The sequence below is a fragment of the Schistocerca cancellata genome, unplaced genomic scaffold (genome assembly GCF_023864275.1).
Source record: "Schistocerca cancellata isolate TAMUIC-IGC-003103 unplaced genomic scaffold, iqSchCanc2.1 HiC_scaffold_1148, whole genome shotgun sequence".
In the NCBI taxonomy this organism is placed as follows: Eukaryota; Metazoa; Arthropoda; class Insecta; order Orthoptera; family Acrididae; genus Schistocerca; species Schistocerca cancellata.
Window position 1 is genome coordinate 4704397 of NW_026047147.1, and position 26329 is coordinate 4730725.

The window sequence follows — 26329 nt, forward strand, 5'->3', positions numbered from 1 at the left end:
TTGCATCGATATTGAATACAAAAAGCAAAATGACGACTTATTTACAAAAGGAGTAACTCTTCTAATAGTTCGTGCTTTGAGTCTTTCCTGGGACAGTAGTATTAGATTCCGATGCACCATTCCAGGTTTACTGTATCCCGTGGACCTTCAAATCAATGATGAAACACAGAAATTGCATCGATGTTGAATACAAAAGGCAAAATGTCGACTTATTTACAAGAGGAGTAACTCTTCTAATAGTTACTGCTTTGAGCCTTTCCTGGGACAGCAGTATTAGATTCCGATGCACCGTTGCAGGTTTACTGTATCTATAGGACATTCAAATCAACGATGATGCGCAGAAATTGTATCGATATTGAATACAAAAGGCAAAATGTCGACTTATTTACAATAGGAGTAACTCTTCTAACAGTTCGTGCTTTGAGCCTTTCCTGGGATAGCAGTATTAGATTCCGATGCACCTTTGCATGTTTACTGTATCCCTTGCACCTTCAAATCAACGATGAAACACAGAAATTGCATCGATATTGAATACAAAAGGCAAAATGTCACTTATTTACAAGAGGAGTAACTCTTCTAATAGTTCGTGATCTGAGCCTTTCCTGGGACAGCAGTATTAGATTCCGATGCACCATTGCAGGTTTACTGTATCTCTTGGACCTTCTAATCAACGATGAAGCGCAGAAATTGCATCGATATTGAATAGAAAATGCAAATTTCGACTTATTTACAAGAGGAGTTACTCTTCTAATAGTACGTGCTTTGATCCTTTGCTGGGACAGCAGTATTAGATTGCGATGCACCATTGCAGGTTTACTGTATCCCTTGCACCTTCAAACCAACGATGAAACACAGAAATTGAATAGATATTGAATACAAAAGGAAAAATGTCGACTTATTTACAAGAGGAGTATCTTTTCTAATAGTTCGTGATTTTAGCCTCCCCTGGGACAGCAGTAATAGATTCCGATGCACCATTGCAGGTTTACTGTAACCCTTGGACCTTCAAATCAACGATGAAACACAGAAATAGCATCGATATTGAACGCAAAAGGCAAAATGTCGACTTATTTACAAGAGGAGTAACTCTTGTAATAGTTCGTTCTTTGAGCCTTTCCTGGGACAGCAGTATTAGATTCCGATGCACCATTGCAGGTTTACTGTATCTCATGGACATTCAAATCAACGATGAAACACAGAAATTGTATCGATATTGAATACAAAAGGCAAAATGTCGACTTATTTACAAGAGGGCTAACTCTTCTAATAGTTCGTGCTTTTAGCCTTCCCTGGGACGGCAGTATTACATTCCAATGCACCATTGCAGGTTTACTGTATCCCTTGGACCTTCAAATCAACAATGAGACAAGAAATTGCATCGATATTGAATACAAAAGGCAAAATGTCGACTTATTTACAAGAGGAGTAACTCTTCTAATAGTTCTTGCTTTGAGCCTTTCCTGGGACAGCAGTATTAGATTCCGATGCACCATTGCAGGTTTACTGTATCTCTAGGACCTTCAAATCAACGATGAAGCGCAGAAATTGTATCGATATTGAATACAAAAGGCAAAATGTCGACTTATTTACAAGAGGAGTAACTCTTCTAACAGTTCGTGCTTTGAGCCTTTCCTGGGATAGCAGTATTAGATTCCGATGCACCATTACATGTTTACTGTATCCCTTGGACCTTCAAATCAACGATGAAACACAGAAATTGCATCGATATTGAATAGAAAAGGCAAAATGTCGACTTATTTACAAGAGGAGTAACTCTTCTAATAGTTCGTGCTTTGAGCCTTTCCTGGGACAGCAGTATTAGATTCCGACGCACCATTGCAGGTTTACTGTATCCCTTGGACCTTCTAATAAAGATGAAGCGCAGAATTTGCATCGATATTGAATAGTAAAGGCAAAATGTCGACTTATTTACAAGAGGAGTTACTCTTCTAATAGTATGTGCTTTGATCCTTTCCTGGGACAGCAGTATTAGATTGCGATGCACCATTGCAGGTTTACTGTATCCCTTGGACCTTCAAATCAACGATGAAACACAGATATTGCATCGATATTGAATATAAAAGGCAAAATATCGACTTATTTACAAGAGGAGTAACTCTTCTAATAGTTCGTGCTTTAAGCCTTTCCTAGGACAGCAGTACTAGATTCCGATGCACCATTGAAGGTTTACTGTATCCCGTGGTCCTTCAAATCAATGATGAAACACAGAAATTGCATCGATATTGAATACAAAAGGCAAAATGTCGACTTATTTACAAGAGGAGTAACTCTTCTAATAGTACGTGCTTTGAGCCTTTCCTGGGACAGCAGTATTAGATTGCGATGCACCATTGCAGGTTTACTGTATCACCTGCACCTTCAAACCAACGATGAAACACAGAAATTCCATCGATATTGAATAGAAAAGGCAAAATGTCGACTTATTTACAAGAGGAGTTACTCTTCTAATAGTACGTGCTTTGAGCCTTTCCTGGGACAGCAGTATTAGATTGCGATGCACCATTGCAGGTTTACTGTATCACCTGCACCTTCGAACCAACGATGAAACACAGAAATTGCATCGATATTGAATACAAAAGGAAAAATGTCGACTTATTTACAAGAGGAGTATCTTTTCTAATAGTTCGTGCTTTTAGCCTCCCCTGGGACAGCAGTAATAGATTCCGATCCACCATTGCAGGTTTACTGTATCCCTTGGACCTTCAAATCAACGATGAAACACAGAAATAGCATCGATATTGAACGCAAAAAGCAAAATGTCGACTTATTTACAAGAGGAGTAACTCTTCTAATAGTTCGTTCTTTGAGCCTTTCCTGGGACAGCAGTATTAGATTCCGATGCACCATTGCAGGTTTACTGTATCTCTTGGACATTCAAATCAACGATGAAACACAGAAATTGCATCGATATTGAATACAAAAGGCAAAATGTCGACTTATTTACAAGAGGAGTAACTCTTCTAATAGTTACTGCTTTGAGCCTTTCCTGAGACAGCAGTATTAGATTCCGATGCACCGTTGCAGGTTTACTGTATCTCTAGGACATTCAAATCAACGATGAAGCGCAGAAATTGTATCGATATTGAATACAAAAGGCAAAATGTCGACTTATTTACAATAGGAGTAACTCTTCTAACACTTCGTGCTTTGAGCCTTTCCTGGGATAGCAGTATTAGATTCCGATGCACCATTGCATGTTTACTGTATCCCTTGGACCTTCAAATCAACGATGAAACACAGAAATTGCATCGATATTGAATACAAAAGGCAAAATATCGACTTATTTACAAGAGGAGAAACTCTTCTAATAGTTCGTGCTTTAAGCCTTTCCTAGGACAGCAGTACTAGATTCCGATGCACCATTGCAGGTTTACTGTATCCCGTGGACCTTCAAATCAATGATGAAACTCAGAAATTGCATCGATATTGAATACAAAATCAAAATGTCGACTTATTTACAAGAGGAGTAACTCTTCTAATAGTTACTGCTTTGAGCCTTTCCTGGGACAGCAGTATTAGATTCCGATGCACCGTTGCAGGTTTACTGTATCTCTAGGACATTCAAATCAACGATGAAGCGCAGAAATTGTATCGATATTGAATACAAAAGGCAAAATGTCGACTTATTTACAATAGGAGTAACTCTTCTAACACTTCGTGCTTTGAGCCTTTCCTGGGATAGCAGTATTAGATTCCGATGCACCATTGCATGTTTACTGTATCCCTTGGACCTTCAAATCAACGATGAAACACAGAAATTGCATCGATAATGAATACAAAAGGCAAAATGTCGACTTATTTACAAGAGGAGTAACTCTTCTAATAGTTCGTGCTCTGAGCCTTTCCTGGGACAGCAGTATTAGATTACGATGCACCATTGCAGGTTTACTGTATCTCTTGGACCTTCTAATCAACGATGAAGCGCAGAAATTGCATCGATATTGAATAGAAAAGGCAAAATGTCGACTTATTTACAAGAGGAGTAACTATTCTAATAGTTCGTGTTTTAAGCCTTTCCTAGGACAGCAGTATTAGATTCCGTAGCACCATTGCAGGTTTACTGTATCCCTTGGACCTTCAAATCAACGATGAAACACAGAAATTGCATCGATATTGAATACAAAAGGCAAAATGTCGACTTATTTACAAGAGGAGTAACTCTTCTAATAGTACGCGCTTTGAGCCTTTCCTGGGACAGCAGTATTAGATTCCGATGCACCATTGCAGGTTTACTGTATCCCTTGGACCTTCAAATCAACGATGAAACACAGAAATTGCATCGATATTGAATACAAATGGAAAAATGTCGACTTATTTACAAGAGGAGTAACTATTCTAATAGTTCGTGCTTTAAGCCTATCCTAGGATAGCAGTATTAGATTCCGTAGCACCATTGCAGGATTACTGTATCCCTTGGACCTTTAAATCAACGATGAAACACAGAAATTGCATCGATAATGAATACAAAATGTAAAATTTCGAGTTATTTATAAGAGGAGTAACTCATATAATAGTTCGTGATTTGAGCCTTTCCTGGGACAGCATTATTAGATTCCGATGCACCGTTGCAGGTTTACTGTATACCTTGGACCTTCAAATCAACGATGAAACCCAGTAATAGCATCGATATTGCATACAAAAGGCAAAATGTCGACTTATTTACAAGAGGAGTACCACTTCTATTAGTTCGTTCTTTGAGCCTTTCCTGGGACAGCAGTATTAGATTCCGACGCACCATTGCAGGTTTACTGTATCCCTTGGACCTTCAAATCAACGATGAAACACAGAAATTGTATCGATATTGAATACAAAAGGCAAAATGTCGACTTATTTACAAGAGGAGTAACTCTTCTAATAGTTCGTGCTCTGAGCCTTTCCTGGGACAGCAGTAGTAGGTTCCGATGCACCATTGCAGGTTTACTGTATCCCTTGGACCTTCAAATCAACGATGAAACACAGAAATTGCATCGATATTGAACACAAAAGGCAAAATGTCGACCTATTTGCAAGAGGAGTAACTCTTCTAATAGTTCGTGCTTTGAGCCTTTCCTGGGACAGCAGTATTAGATTACGATGCACCATTGCAGGTTTACTGTATCCCTTGGACCTTCAAATCGACGATGAAGCGCAGAAATTGCATCGATATTGAATGCAAAAGGAAAATTGTCGACTTATTTACAAGAGGAGTAACTCTACTAATAGTACGTGCTTTGAGCCTTTCCTGGGACAGCAGTATTAGATTCCGATGCACCAATGCAGGTTTACTGTATCCCTTGGACCTTCAAATCAACGATGAAACACAGAAATTACATCGATATTGAATACAAAAGGTAAAGTGTCGACTTATTTACAAGAGGAGTAACTCTTCTAATAGTTCGTGCTTTAAGCCTTTCCTAGGACAGCAGTATTAGATTCCGATGCACCATTGCAGGTTTACTGTATCCCTTGGACTTTCAAATCAACTATGAAACACAGAAATTGCATCGATATTGAATACAAAAGGCAAAATGTCGACTTAGTTACAAGAGGAGTAACTCTTCTAATAATTCGTGTTTTAGCCTTTCCTGGGACAGCAGTATTAGATTCCGATACACCATTGCAGGTTTACTGTATCTCTTGGACCTTCAAATCAACGATGAAACACAGAAATTACATCGATATTGAATACAAAAGGTAAAGTGTCGACTTATTTACAAGAAAAGTAACTCTTCTAATAGTTTGTGCATTGAGCCTTTCCTGGGACAGCAGTATTAGACTCTGATGAACCATTGCAGGTTTACTGTACCTCTGGACCTTCAAATCAACGATGAAACATCGAAATTGCATCGATATTGAATACAAAAGGAAAAATGTCGACTTATTTACAAGAGGAGTGTCTTTTCTAATAGTTCGTGCTTTTAGCCTCCCCTGGGACAGCAGTAATGGATTCCGATGCACCATTGCAGGTTTACTGTATCCCTTGGACCTTCAAATCAACGATGACACACAGAAATTGCATCGATATTGAATACAAAAAGCAAAATGACGACTTATTTACAAAAGGAGTAACTCTTCAAATAGTTCGTGCTTTGAGTCTTTCCTGGGACAGTAGTATTAGATTCCGATGCACCATTCCAGGTTTACTGTATCCCGTGGACCTTCAAATCAATGATGAAACACAGAAATTGCATCGATGTTGAATACAAAAGGCAAAATGTCGACTTATTTACAAGAGGAGTAACTCTTCTAATAGTTACTGCTTTGAGCCTTTCCTGGGACAGCAGTATTAGATTCCGATGCACCGTTGCAGGTTTACTGTATCTATAGGACATTCAAATCAACGATGATGCGCAGAAATTGTATCGATATTGAATACAAAAGGCAAAATGTCGACTTATTTACAATAGGAGTAACTCTTCTAACAGTTCGTGCTTTGAGCCTTTCCTGGGAAAGCAGTATTAGATTCCGATGCACCTTTGCATGTTTACTGTATCCCTTGCACCTTCAAATCAACGATGAAACACAGAAATTGCATCGATATTGAATACAAAAGGCAAAATGTCACTTATTTACAAGAGGAGTAACTCTTCTAATAGTTCGTGCTCTGAGCCTTTCCTGGGACAGCAGTATTAGATTACGATGCACCATTGCAGGTTTACTGTACCTCTGGAACTTCAAATCAACGATGAAACATCGAAATTGCATCGATATTGAATACAAAAAAACGAAAAATGTCGACTTATTTACAAGAGGAGTATCTTTTCTAATAGTTCGTGCTTTTAGCCTCCCCTGGGACAGCGTAATAGATTCCGATGCACCATTGCAGGTTTACTGTATCCCTTGGACCTTCAAATCAACGATGAAACACAGAAATTGCATCGATATTGAATACAAAAAGCAAAATGACGACTTGTTTACAAAAGGAGTAACTCTTCTAATTGTTCGTGCTTTGAGCCATTCCTGGGACAGCAGTATTAGATACCGATGCACCATTGCAGGTTTACTGTATCTCTTGGACCTTCTAATCAACGATGAAGCGCAGAAATTGCATCGATATTGAATAGAAAATGCAAATTTCGACTTATTTACAAGAGGAGTTACTCTTCTAATAGTACGTGCTTTGATCCTTTGCTGGGACAGCAGTATTAGATTGCGATGCACCATTGCAGGTTTACTGTATCCCTTGCACCTTCAAACCAACGATGAAACACAGAAATTGAATAGATATTGAATACAAAAGGAAAAATGTCGACTTATTTACAAGAGGAGTATCTTTTCTAATAGTTCGTGATTTTAGCCTCCCCTGAGACAGCAGTAATAGATTCCGATGCACCATTGCAGGTTTACTGTAACCCTTGGACCTTCAAATCAACGATGAAACACAGAAATAGCATCGATATTGAACGCAAAAGGCAAAATGTCGACTTATTTACAAGAGGAGTAACTCTTGTAATAGTTCGTTCTTTGAGCCTTTCCTGGGACAGCAGTATTAGATTCCGATGCACCATTGCAGGTTTACTGTATCTCATGGACATTCAAATCAACGATGAAACACAGAAATTGTATCGCTATTGAATACAAAAGGCAAAATGTCGACTTATTTACAAGAGGGCTAACTCTTCTAATATTTCGTGCTTTTAGCCTTCCCTGGGACGGCAGTATTACATTCCAATGCACCATTGCAGGTTTACTGTATCCCTTGGACCTTCAAATCAACAATGAGACAAGAAATTGCATCGATATTGAATACAAAAGGCAAAATGTCGACTTATTTACAAGAGGAGTAACTCTTCTAATAGTTCTTGCTTTGAGCCTTTCCTGGGACAGCAGTATTAGATTCCGATGCACCATTGCAGGTTTACTGTATCTCTAGGACCTTCAAATCAACGATGAAGCGCAGAAATTGTATCGATATTGAATACAAAAGGCAAAATGTCGACTTATTTACAAGAGGAGTAACTCTTCTAACAGTTCGTGTTTTGAGCCTTTCCTGGGATAGCAGTATTAGATTCCGATGCACCATTACATGTTTACTGTATCCCTTGGACCTTCAAATCAACGATGAAACACAGAAATTGCATCGATATTGAATAGAAAAGGCAAAATGTCGACTTATTTACAAGAGGAGTAACTCTTCTAATAGTTCGTGCTTTGAGCCTTTCCTGGGACAGCAGTATTAGATTCCGACGCACCATTGCAGGTTTACTGTATCCCTTGGACCTTCTAATAAAGATGAAGCGCAGAATTTGCATCGATATTGAATAGTAAAGGCAAAATGTCGACTTATTTACAAGAGGAGTTACTCTTCTAATAGTATGTGCTTTGATCCTTTCCTGGGACAGCAGTATTAGATTGCGATGCACCATTGCAGGTTTACTGTATCCCTTGGACCTTCAAATCAACGATGAAACACAGATATTGCATCGATATTGAATATAAAAGGCAAAATATCGACTTATTTACAAGAGGAGTAACTCTTCTAATAGTTCGTGCTTTAAGCCTTTCCTAGGACAGCAGTACTAGATTCCGATGCACCATTGAAGGTTTACTGTATCCCGTGGTCCTTCAAATCAATGATGAAACACAGAAATTGCATCGATATTGAATACAAAAGGCAAAATGTCGACTTATTTACAAGAGGAGTAACTCTTCTAATAGTACGTGCTTTGAGCCTTTCCTGGGACAGCAGTATTAGATTGCGATGCACCATTGCAGGTTTACTGTATCACCTGCACCTTCAAACCAACGATGAAACACAGAAATTCCATCGATATTGAATAGAAAAGGCAAAATGTCGACTTATTTACAAGAGGAGTTACTCTTCTAATAGTACGTGTTTGAGCCTTTCCTGGGACAGCAGTATTAGATTGCGATGCACCATTGCAGGTTTACTGTATCACCTGCACCTTCGAACCAACGATGAAACACAGAAATTGCATCGATATTGAATACAAAAGGAAAAATGTCGACTTATTTACAAGAGGAGTATCTTTTCTAATAGTTCGTGCTTTTAGCCTCCCCTGGGACAGCAGTAATAGATTCCGATCCACCATTGCATGTTTACTGTATCCCTTGGACCTTCAAATCAACGATGAAACACAGAAATAGCATCGATATTGAACGCAAAAAGCAAAATGTCGACTTATTTACAAGAGGAGTAACTCTTCTAATAGTTCGTTCTTTGAGCCTTTCCTGGGACAGCAGTATTAGATTCCGATGCACCATTGCAGGTTTACTGTATCTCTTGGACATTCAAATCAACGATGAAACACAGAAATTGCATCGATATTGAATACAAAAGGCAAAATGTCGACTTATTTACAAGAGGAGTAACTCTTCTAATAGTTACTGCTTTGAGCCTTTCCTGAGACAGCAGTATTAGATTCCGATGCACCGTTGCAGGTTTACTGTATCTCTAGGAGATTCAAATCAACGATGAAGCGCAGAAATTGTATCGATATTGAATACAAAAGGCAAAATGCCGACTTATTTACAATAGGAGTAACTCTTCTAACACTTCGTGCTTTGAGCCTTTCCTGGGATAGCAGTATTAGATTCCGATGCACCATTGCATGTTTACTGTATCCCTTGGACCTTCAAATCAACGATGAAACACAGAAATTGAATCGATATTGAATACAAAAGGCAAAATATCGACTTATTTACAAGAGGAGAAACTCTTCTAATAATTCGTGCTTTAAGCCTTTCCTAGGACAGCAGTACTAGATTCCGATGCACCATTGCAGGTTTACTGTATCCCGTGGACCTTCAAATCAATGATGAAACACAGAAATTGCATCGATATTGAATACAAAATCAAAATGTCGACTTATTTACAAGAGGAGTAACTCTTCTAATAGTTACTGCTTTGAGCCTTTCCTGGGACAGCAGTATTAGATTCCGATGCACCTTTGCAGGTTTACTGTATCTCTAGGACATTCAAATCAACGATGAAGCGCAGAAATTGTATCGATATTGAATACAAAAGGCAAAATGTCGACTTATTTACAATAGGAGTAACTTTTCTAACACTTCGTGCTTTGAGCCTTTCCTGGGATAGCAGTATTAGATTCCGATGCACCATTGCATGTTTACTGTATCCCTTGGACCTTCAAATCAACGATGAAACACAGAAATTGCATCGATAATGAATACAAAAGGCAAAATGTCGACTTATTTACAAGAGGAGTAACTCTTCTAATAGTTCGTGCTCTGAGCCTTTCCTGGGACAGCAGTATTAGATTACGATGCACCATTGCAGGTTTACTGTATCTCTTGGACCTTCTAATCAACGATGAAGCGCAGAAATTGCATCGATATTGAATAGAAAAGGCAAAATGTCGACTTATTTACAAGAGGAGTAACTATTCTAATAGTTCGTGTTTTAAGCCTTTCCTAGGACAGCAGTATTAGATTCCGTAGCACCATTGCAGGTTTACTGTATCCCTTGGACCTTCAAATCAACGATGAAACACAGAAATTGCATCGATATTGAATACAAAAGGCAAAATGTCGACTTATTTACAAGAGGAGTAACTCTTCTAATAGTACGCGCTTTGAGCCTTTCCTGGGACAGCAGTATTAGATTCCGATGCACCATTGCAGGTTTACTGTATCCCTTGGACCTTCAAATCAACGATGAAACACAGAAATTGCATCGATATTGAATACAAATGGAAAAATGTCGACTTATTTACAAGAGGAGTAACTATTCTAATAGTTCGTGCTTTAAGCCTATCCTAGGATAGCAGTATTAGATTCCGTAGCACCATTGCAGGATTACTGTATCCCTTGGACCTTTAAATCAACGATGAAACACAGAAATTGCATCGATAATGAATTCAAAATGTAAAATGTCGAGTTATTTATAAGAGGAGTAACTCATATAATAGTTCGTGATTTGAGCCTTTCCTGGGACAGCATTATTAGATTCCGATGCACCGTTGCAGGTTTACTGTATACCTTGGACCTTCAAATCAACGATGAAACCCAGTAATAGCATCGATATTGCATACAAAAGGCAAAATGTCGACTTATTTACAAGAGGAGTACCACTTCTATTAGTTCGTTCTTTGAGCCTTTCCTGGGACAGCAGTATTAGATTCCGACGCACCATTGCAGGTTTACTGTATCCCTTGGACCTTCAAATCAACGATGAAACACAGAAATTGTATCGATATTGAATACAAAAGGCAAAATGTCGACTTATTTACAAGAGGAGTAACTCTTCTAATAGTTCGTGCTCTGAGCCTTTCCTGGGACAGCAGTAGTAGGTTCCGATGCACCATTGCAGGTTTACTGTATCCCTTGGACCTTCAAATCAACGATGAAACACAGAAATTGCATCGATATTGAACACAAAAGGCAAAATGTCGACCTATTTGCAAGAGGAGTAACTCTTCTAATAGTTCGTGCTTTGAGCCTTTCCTGGGACAGCAGTATTAGATTACGATGCACCATTGCAGGTTTACTGTATCCCTTGGACCTTCAAATCGACGATGAAGCGCAGAAATTGCGTCGATATTGAATGCAAAAGGAAAATTGTCGACTTATTTACAAGAGGAGTAACTCTACTAATAGTACGTGCTTTGAGCCTTTCCTGGGACAGCAGTATTAGATTCCGATGCACCAATGCAGGTTTACTGTATCCCTTGGACCTTCAAATCAACGATGAAACACAGAAATTACATCGATATTGAATACAAAAGGTAAAGTGTCGACTTATTTACAAGAGGAGTAACTCTTCTAATAGTTCGTGCTTTAAGCCTTTCCTAGGACAGCAGTATTAGATTCCGATGCACCATTGCAGGTTTACTGTATCCCTCGGACTTTCAAATCAACTATGAAACACAGAAATTGCATCGATATTGAATACAAAAGGCAAAATGTCGACTTAGTTACAAGAGGAGTAACTCTTCTAATAATTCGTGTTTTAGCCTTTCCTGGGACAGCAGTATTAGATTCCGATACACCATTGCAGGTTTACTGTATCTCTTGGACCTTCAAATCAACGATGAAACACAGAAATTACATCGATATTGAATACAAAAGGTAAAGTGTCGACTTATTTACAAGAGGAGTAACTCTTCTAATAGTTTGTGCATTGAGCCTTTCCTGGGACAGCAGTATTAGACTCTGATGAACCATTGCAGGTTTACTGTACCTCTGGACCTTCAAATCAACGATGAAACATCGAAATTGCATCGATATTGAATACAAAAGGAAAAATGTCGACTTATTTACAAGAGGAGTGTCTTTTCTAATAGTTCGTGCTTTTAGCCTCCCCTGGGACAGCAGTAATGGATTCCGATGCACCATTGCAGGTTTACTGTATCCCTTGGACCTTCAAATCAACGATGACACACAGAAATTGCATCGATATTGAATACAAAAAGCAAAATGACGACTTATTTACAAAAGGAGTAACTCTTCTAATAGTTCGTGCTTTGAGTCTTTCCTGGGACAGTAGTATTAGATTCCGATGCACCATTCCAGGTTTACTGTATCCCGTGGACCTTCAAATCAATGATGAAACACAGAAATTGCATCGATGTTGAATACAAAAGGCAAAATGTCGACTTATTTACAAGAGGAGTAACTCTTCTAATAGTTACTGCTTTGAGCCTTTCCTGGGACAGCAGTATTAGATTCCGATGCACCGTTGCAGGTTTACTGTATCTATAGGACATTCAAATCAACGATGATGCGCAGAAATTGTATCGATATTGAATACAAAAGGCAAAATGTCGACTTATTTACAATAGGAGTAACTCTTCTAACAGTTCGTGCTTTGAGCCTTTCCTGGGATAGCAGTATTAGATTCCGATGCACCTTTGCATGTTTACTGTATCCCTTGCACCTTCAAATCAACGATGAAACACAGAAATTGCATCGATATTGAATACAAAAGGCAAAATGTCACTTATTTACAAGAGGAGTAACTCTTCTAATAGTTCGTGCTCTGAGCCTTTCCTGGGACAGCAGTATTAGATTACGATGCACCATTGCAGGTTTACTGTACCTCTGGAACTTCAAATCAACGATGAAACATCGAAATTGCATCGATATTGAATACAAAAAAACGAAAAATGTCGACTTATTTACAAGAGGAGTATCTTTTCTAATAGTTCTTGCTTTTAGCCTCCCCTGGGACAGCGTAATAGATTCCGATGCACCATTGCAGGTTTACTGTATCCCTTGGACCTTCAAATCAACGATGACACACAGAAATTGCATCGATATTGAATACAAAAAGCAAAATGACGACTTATTTACAAAAGGAGTAACTCTTCTAATTGTTCGTGCTTTGAGCCTTTCCTGGGACAGCAGTATTAGATACCGATGCACCATTGCAGGTTTACTGTATCCCGTGGACCTTCAAATCAATGATGAAACACAGAAATTGCATCGATATTGAATTCAAAAGGCAAAATGTCGACTTATTTACAAGAGGAGTAACTCTTCTAATAGTTACTGCTTTGAGCCTTTCCTGGGAGAGGAGTATTAGATTCCGATGCACCGTTGCAGGTTTACTGTATCTCTAGGACATTCAAATCAACGATGAAGCGCAGAAATTGAATCGATATTGAATACAAAAGGTAAAGTGTCGACTTATTTACAAGAGGAGTAACTCTTCTAATAGTTCGTGCTTTAAGCCTTTCCTAGGACAGCAGTATTAGATTCCGATGCACCATTGCAGGTTTACTGTATCCCTTGGACTTTCAAATCAACTATGAAACACAGAAATTGCATCGATATTGAATACAAAAGGCAAAATGTCGACTTAGTTACAAGAGGAGTAACTCTTCTAATAATTCGTGTTTTAGCCTTTCCTGGGACAGCAGTATTAGATTCCGATACACCATTGCAGGTTTACTGTATCTCTTGGACCTTCAAATCAACGATGAAACACAGAAATTACATCGATATTGAATACAAAAGGTAAAGTGTCGACTTATTTACAAGAGGAGTAACTCTTCTAATAGTTTGTGCATTGAGCCTTTCCTGGGACAGCAGTATTAGACTCTGATGAACCATTGCAGGTTTACTGTACCTCTGGACCTTCAAATCAACGATGAAACATCGAAATTGCATCGATATTGAATACAAAAGGAAAAATGTCGACTTATTTACAAGAGGAGTGTCTTTTCTAATAGTTCGTGCTTTTAGCCTCCCCTGGGACAGCAGTAATGGATTCCGATGCACCATTGCAGGTTTACTGTATCCCTTGGACCTTCAAATCAACGATGACACACAGAAATTGCATCGATATTGAATACAAAAAGCAAAATGACGACTTATTTACAAAAGGAGTAACTCTTCTAATAGTTCGTGCTTTGAGTCTTTCCTGGGACAGTAGTATTAGATTCCGATGCACCATTCCAGGTTTACTGTATCCCGTGGACCTTCAAATCAATGATGAAACACAGAAATTGCATCGATGTTGAATACAAAAGGCAAAATGTCGACTTATTTACAAGAGGAGTAACTCTTCTAATAGTTACTGCTTTGAGCCTTTCCTGGGACAGCAGTATTAGATTCCGATGCACCGTTGCAGGTTTACTGTATCTATAGGACATTCAAATCAACGAGGATGCGCAGAAATTGTATCGATATTGAATACAAAAGGCAAAATGTCGACTTATTTACAATAGGAGTAACTCTTCTAACAGTTCGTGCTTTGAGCCTTTCCTGGGATAGCAGTATTAGATTCCGATGCACCTTTGCATGTTTACTGTATCCCTTGCACCTTCAAATCAACGATGAAACACAGAAATTGCATCGATATTGAATACAAAAGGCAAAATGTCACTTATTTACAAGAGGAGTAACTCTTCTAATAGTTCGTGCTCTGAGCCTTTCCTAGGACAGCAGTATTAGATTACGATGCACCATTGCAGGTTTACTGTACCTCTGGAACTTCAAATCAACGATGAAACATCGAAATTGCATCGATATTGAATACAAAAAAACGAAAAATGTCGACTTATTTACAAGAGGAGTATCTTTTCTAATAGTTCGTGCTTTTAGCTTCCCCTGGGACAGCGTAATAGATTCCGATGCACCATTGCAGGTTTACTATATCCCTTGGACCTTCAAATCAACGATGAAACACAGAAATTGCATCGATATTGAATACAAAAAGCAAAATGACGACTTATTTACAAAAGGAGTAACTCTTCTAATTGTTCGTGCTTTGAGCCTTTCCTGGGACAGCAGTATTAGATACCGATGCACCATTGCAGGTTTACTGTATCCCGTGGACCTTCAAATCAATGATGAAACACAGAAATTGCATCGATATTGAATACAAAAGGCAAAATGTCGACTTATTTACAAGAGGAGTAACTCTTCTAATAGTTACTGCTTTGAGCCTTTCCTGGGACAGGAGTATTAGATTCCGATGCACCGTTGCAGGTTTACTGTATCTCTAGGACATTCAAATCAACGATGAAGCGCAGAAATTGAATCGATATTGAATACAAAAGGCAAAATATCGACTTATTTACAATAGGAGTAACTCTTCTAACACTTCGTGCTTTGGGCCTTTCCTGGGATAGCAGTATTAGATTCCGATGCACCATTGCATGTTTACTGTATCCCTTGGACCTTCAAATCAACGATGAAACACAGAAATTGAATCGATATTGAATACAAAAGGCAAAATGCCGACTTATTTACAAGAGGAGTAACTCTTCTAATAGTTCGTGCTCTGAGCCTTTCCTGGGACAGCAGTATTAGATTCCGATGCACCATTGCAGGTTTACTGTATCTCTTGGACCTTCTAATCAACGATGAAGCGCAGAAATTGCATCGATATTGAATAGAAAATGCAAATTTCGACTTATTTACAAGAGGAGTTACTCTTCTAATAGTACGTGCTTTGATCCTTTGCTGGGACAGCAGTATTAGATTGCGATGCACCATTGCAGGTTTACTGTATCCCTTGCACCTTCAAACCAACGATGAAACACAGAAATTGAATAGATATTGAATACAAAAGGAAAAATGTCGACTTATTTACAAGAGGAGTATCTTTTCTAATAGTTCGTGATTTTAGCCTCCCCTGGGACAGCAGTAATAGATTCCGATGCACCATTGCAGGTTTACTGTAACCCTTGGACCTTCAAATCAACGATGAAACACAGAAATAGCATCGATATTGAACGCAAAAGGCAAAATGTCGACTTATTTACAAGAGGAGTAACTCTTGTAATAGTTCGTTCTTTGAGCCTTTCCTGGGACAGCAGTATTAGATTCCGATGCACCATTGCAGGTTTACTGTATCTCATGGACATTCAAATCAACGATGAAACACAGAAATTGTATCGATATTGAATACAAAAGGCAATTGTCGACTTATTTACAAGAGGGCTAACTCTTCTAATAGTTCGTGCTTTTAGCCTTCCCTGGGACGGCAGTATTACATTCCAATGCACCATTGCAGTTTTACTGTATCCCTTGGACCTTCAAATCAACAATGAGACAAGAAATTGCATCGATATTGAATACAAAAGGCAAAATGTCGACTTATTTACAAGAGGAGTAACTCTTCTAATAGTTCTTGCTTTGAGCCTTTCCTGGGACAGCAGTATTAGATTCCGATGCACCATTGCAGGTTTACTGTATCTCTAGGACCTTCAAATCAACGATGAAGCGCAGAAATTGTATCGATATTGAATACAAAAGGCAAAATGTCGACTTATTTACAAGAGGAGTAACTCTTCTAACAGTTCGTGCTTTGAGCCTTTCCTGGCATAGCAGTATTAGATTCCGATGCACCATTACATGTTTACTGTATCCCTTGGACCTTCAAATCAACGATGAAACACAGAAATTGCATCGATATTGAATAGAAAGGCAAAATGTCGACTTATTTACAAGAGGAGTAACTCTTCTAATAGTTCGTGCTTTGAGCCTTTCCTGGGACAGCAGTATTAGATTACGACGCACCATTGCAGGTTTACTGTATCCCTTGGACCTTCTAATAAAGATGAAGCGCAGAAATTGCATCGATATTGAATAGTAAAGGCAAAATGTCGACTTATTTACAAGAGGAGTTACTCTTCTAATAGTATGTGCTTTGATCCTTTCCTGGGACAGCAGTATTAGATTCCGATGCACCATTGCAGGTTTACTGTATCCCGTGGACCTTCAAATCAATGATGAAACACAGAAATTGCATCGATATTGAATACAAAAGTCAAAATGTCGACTTATTTACAAGAGGAGTAACTCTTCTAATAGTACGTGCTTTGAGCCTTTCCTGGGACAGCAGTATTAGATTGCGATGCACCATTGCAGGTTTACTGTATCACCTGCACCTTCAAACCAACGATGAAACACAGAAATTCCATCGATATTGAATAGAAAAGGCAAAATGTCGACTTATTTACAAGAGGAGTTACTCTTCTAATAGTACGTGCTTTGAGCCTTTCCTGGGACAGCAGTATTAGATTGCAATGCACCATTGCAGGTTTACTGTATCACCTGCACCTTCAAACCAACGATGAAACATAGAAATTGCATCGATATTGAATACAAAAGGAAAAATGTCGACTTATTTACAGGAGGAGTAACTTTTCTAATATTTCGTGCTTTGAGCATTTCCTGGGCCAGCAGTATTAGATTCCGATGCACCATTGCAGGTTTACTGTATTTCTTGGACCTTCAAATCAACGATGAAACACAGAAATAGCATCGATATTGAACGCAAAAAGCAAAATGTCGACTTATTTACAAGAGGAGTAACTCTTCTAATAGTTCGTTCTTTGAGCCTTTCCTGGGACAGCAGTATTAGATTCCGATGCACCATTGCAGGTTTACTGTATCTCTTGGACATTCAAATCAACGATGAAACACAGAAATTGCATCGATATTGAATACAAAAGGCTAAATGTCGACTTATTTACAAGAGGAGTAACTCTTCTAATAGTTACTGCTTTGAGCCTTTCCTGGGACAGCAGTATTAGATTCCGATGCACCATTACAGGTTTACTGTATCCCTTGGACATTCAAATCAACGATGAAACACAGAAATTGCATCGATATTGAATACAAAAGGCAAAATATCGACTTATTTGCAAGAGGAGAAACTCTTCTAATAGTTCGTGCTCTAAGCCTTTCCTAGGACAGCAGTACTAGATTCCGATGCACCATTGCAGGTTTACTGTATCCCGTGGACCTTCAAATCAATGATGAAACACAGAAATTGCATCGATATTGAATACAAAAGGCAAAATGTCGACTTATTTACAAGAGGAGTAACTCTTCTAATAGTTACTGCTTTGAGCCTTTCCTGGGACAGCAGTATTACATTCCGATGCACCGTTGCAGGTTTAATGTATCTCTAGGACATTCAAATCAACGATGAAGCGCAGAAATTGTATCGATATTGAATACATAAGGCAAAATGTCGACTTATTTACAACAGGAGTAACTCTTCTAACACTTCGTGCTTTCAGCCTTTCCTGGGATAGCAGTATTAGATTCCGATGCACCATTGCATCTTTACTGTATCCCTTGGACCTTCAAATCAACGATGAAACACAGAAATTGCATCGATAATGAATACAAAAGGCAAAATGTCGACTTATTTACAAGAGGAGTAACTCTTCTAATAGTTCGTGTTCTGAGCCTTTCCTGGGACAGCAGTATTAGATTACGATGCACCATTGCAAGTTTACTGTATCTCTTGGACCTTCTAATCAACGATGAAGCGCAGAAATTGCATCGATATTGAATAGAAAAGGCAAAATGTCGACTTAATTACAAGAGGAGTAACTATTCTAATAGTTCGTGTTTTAAGCCTTTCCTAGGACAGCAGTATTAGATTCCGTAGCACCATTGCTGGTTTACTGTATCCCTTGGACCTTCAAATCAACGATGAAACACAGAAATTGCATCGATATTGAATACAAAAGGCAAAATATCGACTTATTTACAAGAGGAGTAACTCCGCTAATAGTACGTGCTTTGAGCCTTTCCTGGGACAGCAGTATTAGATTCCGATGCACCATTGCAGGTTTACTGTATCCCTTGGACATTTAAATCAACGATGAAACACAGAAATTGCATCGATATTGAATACAAATGGAAAAATGTCGACTTATTTACAAGAGGAGTAACTATTCTAATAGTTCGTGCTTTAAGCCTTTCCTAGGACAGCAGTATTAGATTCCGATGCACCATTGCAGGTTTACTGTATCCCTTGGACTTTCAAATCATTGATGAAACACAGAAATTGCATCGATATTGAATACAAAAGGCAAAATGTCGACTTAGTTACAAGAGGATTAACTCTTCTAATAATTCGTGATTTTAGCCTTTCCTGGGACAGCAGTATTAGATTCCGATACACCATTGCAGGTTTACTGTATCTCTTGGACCTTCAAATCAACGATGAAACACAGAAACAGCATCGATATTGAATACAAAATGCAAAATGTCGACTTATTTATAAGAGGAGTAACTCTTCTAATAGTTTGTGCATTGAGCCTTTCCTGGGACAGCAGTATTAGACTCTGATGAACCATTGCAGGTTTACTGTACCTCTGGACCTTCAAATCAACGATGAAACATCGAAATTGCATCGATATTGAATACAAAAGGAAAAATTTCGACTTATTTACAAGAGGAGTAACTCTTCTAATAGTTACTGCTTTGAACCTTTCCTGGGACAGCAGTATTAGATTCCGATGCACCGTTGCAGGTTTACTGTATCTATAGGACAATCAAATCAACGATGATGCGCAGAAATTGTATCGATATTGAATACAAAAGGCAAAATGTCGACTTATTTGCAATAGGAGTAACTCTTCTAAGAGTTCGTGCTTTGAGCCTTTCCTGGGATAGTAGTATTAGATTCCGATGCACCTTTGCATGTTTACTGTATCCCTTGCACCTTCAAATCAACGATGAAACACAGAAATTGCATCGATATTGAATACAAAAGGCAAAATGTCACTTATTTACAAGAGGAGTAACTCTTCTAATAGTTCGTGACCTGAGCCTTTCCTGGGACAGCAGTATTAGATTACGATGCACCATTGCAGGTTTACTGTACCTCTGGAACTTCAAATCAACGATGAAACATCGAAATTACATCGATATTGAATACAAAAGGAAAAATGTCGAATTATTTACAAGAGGAGTATCTTTTCTAATAGTTCGTGCTTTTAGCCTCCCCTGGGACAGCAGTAATAGATTCCGATGCACCATTGCAGGTTTACTGTATCCCTTGGACCTTCAAATCAACGATGAAACACAGAAATAGCATCGATATTGAACGCAAAAGGCAAAATGTCGACTTATTTACAAGAGGAGTAACTCTTGTAATAGTTCGTTCTTTGAGCCTTTCCTGGGACAGCAGTATTAGATTCCGATGCACCGTTGCAGGTTTACTGTATCTCTAGGACATTCAAATCAACGATGAAGCGCAGAAATTGTACCGATATTGAATACAAAAGGCAAAATGTCGACTTATTTACAATAGGAGTAACTCTTCTAACACTTCGTGCTTTGAGCTTAACCTGGGATAGCAGTATTAGATTCCGATGCACCATTGCATGTTTACTGTATCCCTTGGACCTTCAAATCAACGATGAAGCGCAGAAATTGCATCGATATTGAATACAAAAGGCAAAATGTCGACTTATTTACAAGAGGAGTAACTCTTCTAATAGTTCGTGCTCTGAGCCTCTCCTGGGACAGCAGTATTAGATTCCGATGCACCATTGCAGGTTTACTGTATCTCTTGGACATTCAAATCAACGATGAAACACAGAAATTGCATCGATATTGAATACAAAAGGCAAAATGTCGACTTATTTACAAGAGGAGTAACTCTTCTAATAGTTACTGCTTTGAGCCTTTCCTGGGACAGCAGTATTAGATTCCGATGCACCGTTGCAGGTTTACTGTATCTCTAGGACATTCAAATCAACGATGAAGCGCAGAAATTGTATCGATATTAAATACAAAAGGCAAAATGTCGACTTATTTACAATAGGAGTAACTCTTCTAACACTTCGTGCTTTGAGCCTTTCCTGGGATAGCAGTATTAGATTCCGATGCACCATTGCATGTTTACTGTATCCCTTGACCTTCAATTCAACGATGAAACACAGAAATTGCATCGATATTGAATACAAAAGGCAAAATATCGACTTATTTACAAGAGGAGTAACTCTTCTAATAGTTCGTGCTTTAAGCCTTTCCTAGGACAGCAGTACTAGATTCCGATGCACCATTGCAGGTTTACTGTATCCCGTGGACCTTCAAATCAATGATGAAACACAGATATTGCATCGATATTGAATATAAAAGGCAAAATGTCGACTTATTTACAAGAGGAGTAACTCTTCTAATAGTTACTGCTTTGGGCCTTTCCTGGGACAGCAGTATTAGATTCCGGTGCACCGTTGCAGGTTTACTGTATCTCTAGGACATTCAAATCAACGATGAAGCGCAGAAATTGTATCGATATTGAATACAAATGGCAAAATGTCGACTTATTTACAATAGGAGTAACTTTTCTAACACTTCGTGCTTTGAGCCTTTCCTGGGATAGCAGTATTAGATTCCGATGCACCATTGCATGTTTACTGTATCCCTTGGACCTTCAAATCAACGATGAAACACAGAAATTGCATCGATAATGAATACAAAAGGCAAAATGTCGACTTATTTACAAGAGGAGTAACTCTTCTAATAGTTCGTGCTCTTAGCCTTTCCTGGGACAGCAGTATTAGATTACGATGCACCATTGCTGGTTTACTGTATCTCTTGGACCTTCTAATCAACGATGAAGCGCAGAAATTGCATCGATATTGAATAGAAAAGGCAAAATGTCGACTTATTTACAAGAGGAGTTACTCTTCTAATAGTACGTGCTTTGAGCCTTTCCTGGGACAGCAGTATTAGATTGCGATGCACCATTGCAGGTTTACTGTATCACTTGCACCTTCAAACCAACGATGAAACACAGAAATTGCATCGATATTGAATACAAAATCAAAATGTCGACTTATTTACAAGAGGAGTAACTCTTCTAATAGTTCGTGCTTTTAGCCTCCCCTGGGACAGAAGTAATAGATTCCGATGCAACATTGCAGGTTTACTGTATCCCTTGGACCTTCAAATCAACGATGAAACACAGAAATAGCATCGATATTGAACGCAAAAGGCAAAATGTCGACTTATTTACAAGCGGAGTAACTCTTCTAATAGTTCGTTCTTTGAGCTTTTCCTGGGACAGCAGTATTAGATTCCGATGCACCATTGCAGGTTTACTGTATCTCTTGGACATTCTAATCAACGATGAAACACAGAAATTGTATCGATATTGAATACAAAAGGCAAAGTGTCGACTTCTTTACAAGAGGGCTAACTCTTCTAATAGTTCGTGTTTTAGCCTTCCCTGGGACGGCAGTATTACATTCCAATGCACCATTGTAGGTTTACTGTATCCCTTGGACCTTCAAATCAACAATGAGACAAGAAATTGCATCGATATTGAATACAAAAGGCAAAATGTCGACTTATTTACAAGAGGAGTAACTCTTCTAATAGTTCGTGCTTTGAGCCTTTCCTGGGACAGCAGTATTAGATTCCGATGCACCATTGCAGGTTTACTGTATCTCTAGGACCTTCAAATCAACGATGAAGCGCAGAAATTGTATCGATATTGAATGCAAAAGGCAAAATGTCGACTTATTTACAAGAGGAGTAACTCTTCTAACAGTTCGTGCTTTGAGCCTTTCCTGGGATAGCAGGATTAGATTCCGATGCACCATTGCATGTTTACTGTATCCCTTGGACCTTCAAATCAACGATGAAACACAGAAATTGCATCGATATTGAATAGAAAAGAAAAAATGTCGACGTATTTACAAGAGGAGTAACTCTTCTAATAGTTCGTGCTTTGAGCCTTTCCTGGGACAGCAGTATTAGATTCCGACGCACCATTGCAGGTTTACTGTATCCCTTGGACCTTCTAATAAAGATGAAGCGCAGAAATTGCATCGATATTCAATAGTAAAGGCAAAATTTCGACTTATTTACAAGAGGAGTTACTCTTCTAATAGTATGTGCTTTGATCCTTTCCTGGGACTGCAGTATTAGATTGCGATGCACCATTGCAGGTTTACTGTATCCCTTGGACCTTCAAATCAACGATGAAACACAGAAATTGCATCGATATTGAATACAAAAGGCAAAATATCAAATATTTACAAGAGGAGTAACTCTTCTAATAGTTCGTGCTTTAAGCCTTTCCTAGGACAGCAGTACTAGATTCCGATGCACCATTGAAGGTTTACTGTATCCCGTGGACCTTCAAATCAATGATGAAACACAGAAATTGCATCGATATTGAATACAAAAGGCAAAATGTCGACTTATTTACAAGAGGAGTAACTCTTCTAATAGTTACTGCTTTGAGCCTTTCCTGGGACAGCAGTATTAGATTTCGATGCACCGTTGCAGGTTTACTGTATCTCTAGGACATTCAAATCAACGATGAAGCGCAGAAATTGTACCGATATTGAATACAAAAGGCAAAATGTCGACTTATTTACAAGAGGAGTAACTCTTTTAACACTTCGTGCTTTGAGCTTAACCTGGGATAGCAGTATTAGATTCCGATGCACCATTGCATGTTTACTGTATCCCTTGGACCTTCAAATCAACGATGAAGCGCAGAAATTGCATCGATATTGAATACAAAAGGCAAAATGTCGACTTATTTACAAGAGGAGTAACTCTTCTAATAGTTCGTGCTCTGAGCCTTTCCTGGGACAGCAGTATTAGATTCCGATGCACCATTGCAGGTTTACTGTATCTCTGACATTCAAATAAACGATGAAACACAGAAATTGCATCGATATTGAATACAAAAGGCAAAATGTCGACTTATTTACAAGAGGAGTAACTCTTCTAATAGTTACTGCTTTGAGCCTTTCCTGGGACAGCAGTATTAGATTCCGATGCACCGTTGCAGGTTTACTGTATCTCTAGGACATTCAAATCAACGATGAAGCGCAGAAATTGTATCGATATTAAATACAAAAGGCAAAATGTCGACTTATTTACAATTGGAGTAACTCTTCTAACACTTCGTGCTTTGAGCCTTTCCTGGGATAGCAGTATTAGATTCCGATGCACCATTGCATGTTTACTGTATCCCTTGACCTTCAATTCAACGATGAAACACAGAAATTGCATCGATATTGAATACAAAAGGCAAAATATCGACTTATTTACAAGAGGAGTAACTCTTCTAATAGTTCGTGCTTTAAGCCTTTCCTAGGACAGCAGTACTAGATTCCGATGCACCATTGCAGGTTTACTGTATCCCGTGGACCTTCAAATCAATGATGAAACACAGAAATTGCATCGATATTGAATACAAAAGGCAAAATGTCGACTTATTTACAAGAGGAGTAACTCTTCTAATAGTTACTGCTTTGGGCCTTTCCTGGGACAGCAGTATTAGATTCCGATGCACCGTTGCAGGTTTACTGTATCTCTAGGACATTCAAATCAACGATGAAGCGCAGAAATTGTATCGATATTGAATACTAATGGCAAAATGTCGACTTATTTACAATAGGAGTAACGTTTCTAACACTTCGTGCTTTGAGCCTTTCCTGGGATAGCAGTATTAGATTCCGATGCACCATTGCATGTTTACTGTATCCCTTGGACCTTCAAATCAACGATGAAACACAGAAATTGCATCGATAATGAATACAAAAGGCAAAATGTCGACTTATTTACAAGAGGAGTAACTCTTCTAATAGTTCGTGCTCTGAGCCTTTCCTGGGACAGCAGTATTAGATTACGATGCACCATTGCAGGTTTACTGTATCTCTTGGACCTTCTAATCAACGATGAAGCGCAGAAATTGCATCGATATTGAATACAAAAGGCAAAATGTCGACTTATTTACAAGAGGAATAACTCTTCTAATAGTTCGTGCTTTGAGCCTTTCCTGGGACAGCAGTATTAGATTCCGACGCACCATTGCAGGTTTACTGTATCCCTTGGACCTTCTAATAAAGATGAAGCGCAGAAATTGCATCGATATTCAATGGTAAAGGCAAAATTTCGACTTATTTACAAGAGGAGTTACTCTTCTAATAGTATGTGCTTTGATCCTTTCCTGGGACAGCAGTATTAGATTGCGATGCACCATTGCAGGTTTACTGTATCCCTTGGACCTTCAAATCAACGATGAAACACAGAAATTGCATCGATATTGAATACAAAAGGCAAAATATCGACTTATTTACAAGAGGAGTAACTCTTCTAATAGTTCGTGCTTTAAGCCTTTCCTAGGACAGCAGTACTAGATTCCGATGCACCATTGAAGGTTTACTGTATCCCGTGGACCTTCAAATCAATGATGAAACACAGAAATTGCATCGATATTGAATACAAAAGGCAAAATGTCGACGTATTTACAAGAGGAGTAACTCTTCTAATAGTTACTGTTTGAGCCTTTCCTGGGACAGCAGTATTAGATTTCGATGCACCGTTGCAGGTTTACTGTATCTCTAGGACATTCAAATCAACGATGAAGCGCAGAAATTGTACCGATATTGAATACAAAAGGCAAGATGTCGACTTATTTACAATAGGAGTAACTCTTTTAACACTTCGTGCTTTGAGCTTAACCTGGGATAGCAGTATTAGATTCCGATGCACCATTGCATGTTTACTGTATCCCTTGGACCTTCAAATCAACGATGAAGCGCAGAAATTGCATCGATATTGAATACAAAAGGCAAAATGTCGACTTATTTACAAGAGGAGTAACTCTTCTAATATTTCGTGCTCTGAGCCTTTCCTGGGACAGCAGTATTAGATTCCGATGCACCATTGCAGGTTTACTGTATCTCTTGGACATTCAAATCAACGATGAAACACAGAAATTGCATCGATATTGAATACAAAAGGCAAACTGTCGACTTATTTACAAGAGGAGTAACTCTTCTAATAGTTACTGCTTTGAGCCTTTCCTGGGAGAGCAGTATTAGATTTCGATGCACCGTTGCAGGTTTACTGTATCTCTAGGACATTCAAATCAACGATGAAGCGCAGAAATTGTATCGATATTAAATACAAAAGGCAAAATGTCGACTTATTTACAATTGGAGTAACTCTTCTAACACTTCGTGCTTTGAGCCTTTCCTGGGATAGCAGTATTAGATTCCGATGCACCATTGCATGTTTACTGTATCCCTTGGACCTTCAAATCAACGATGAAACACAGAAATTGCATCGATAATGAATACAAAAGGCAAAATGTCGACTTATTTACAAG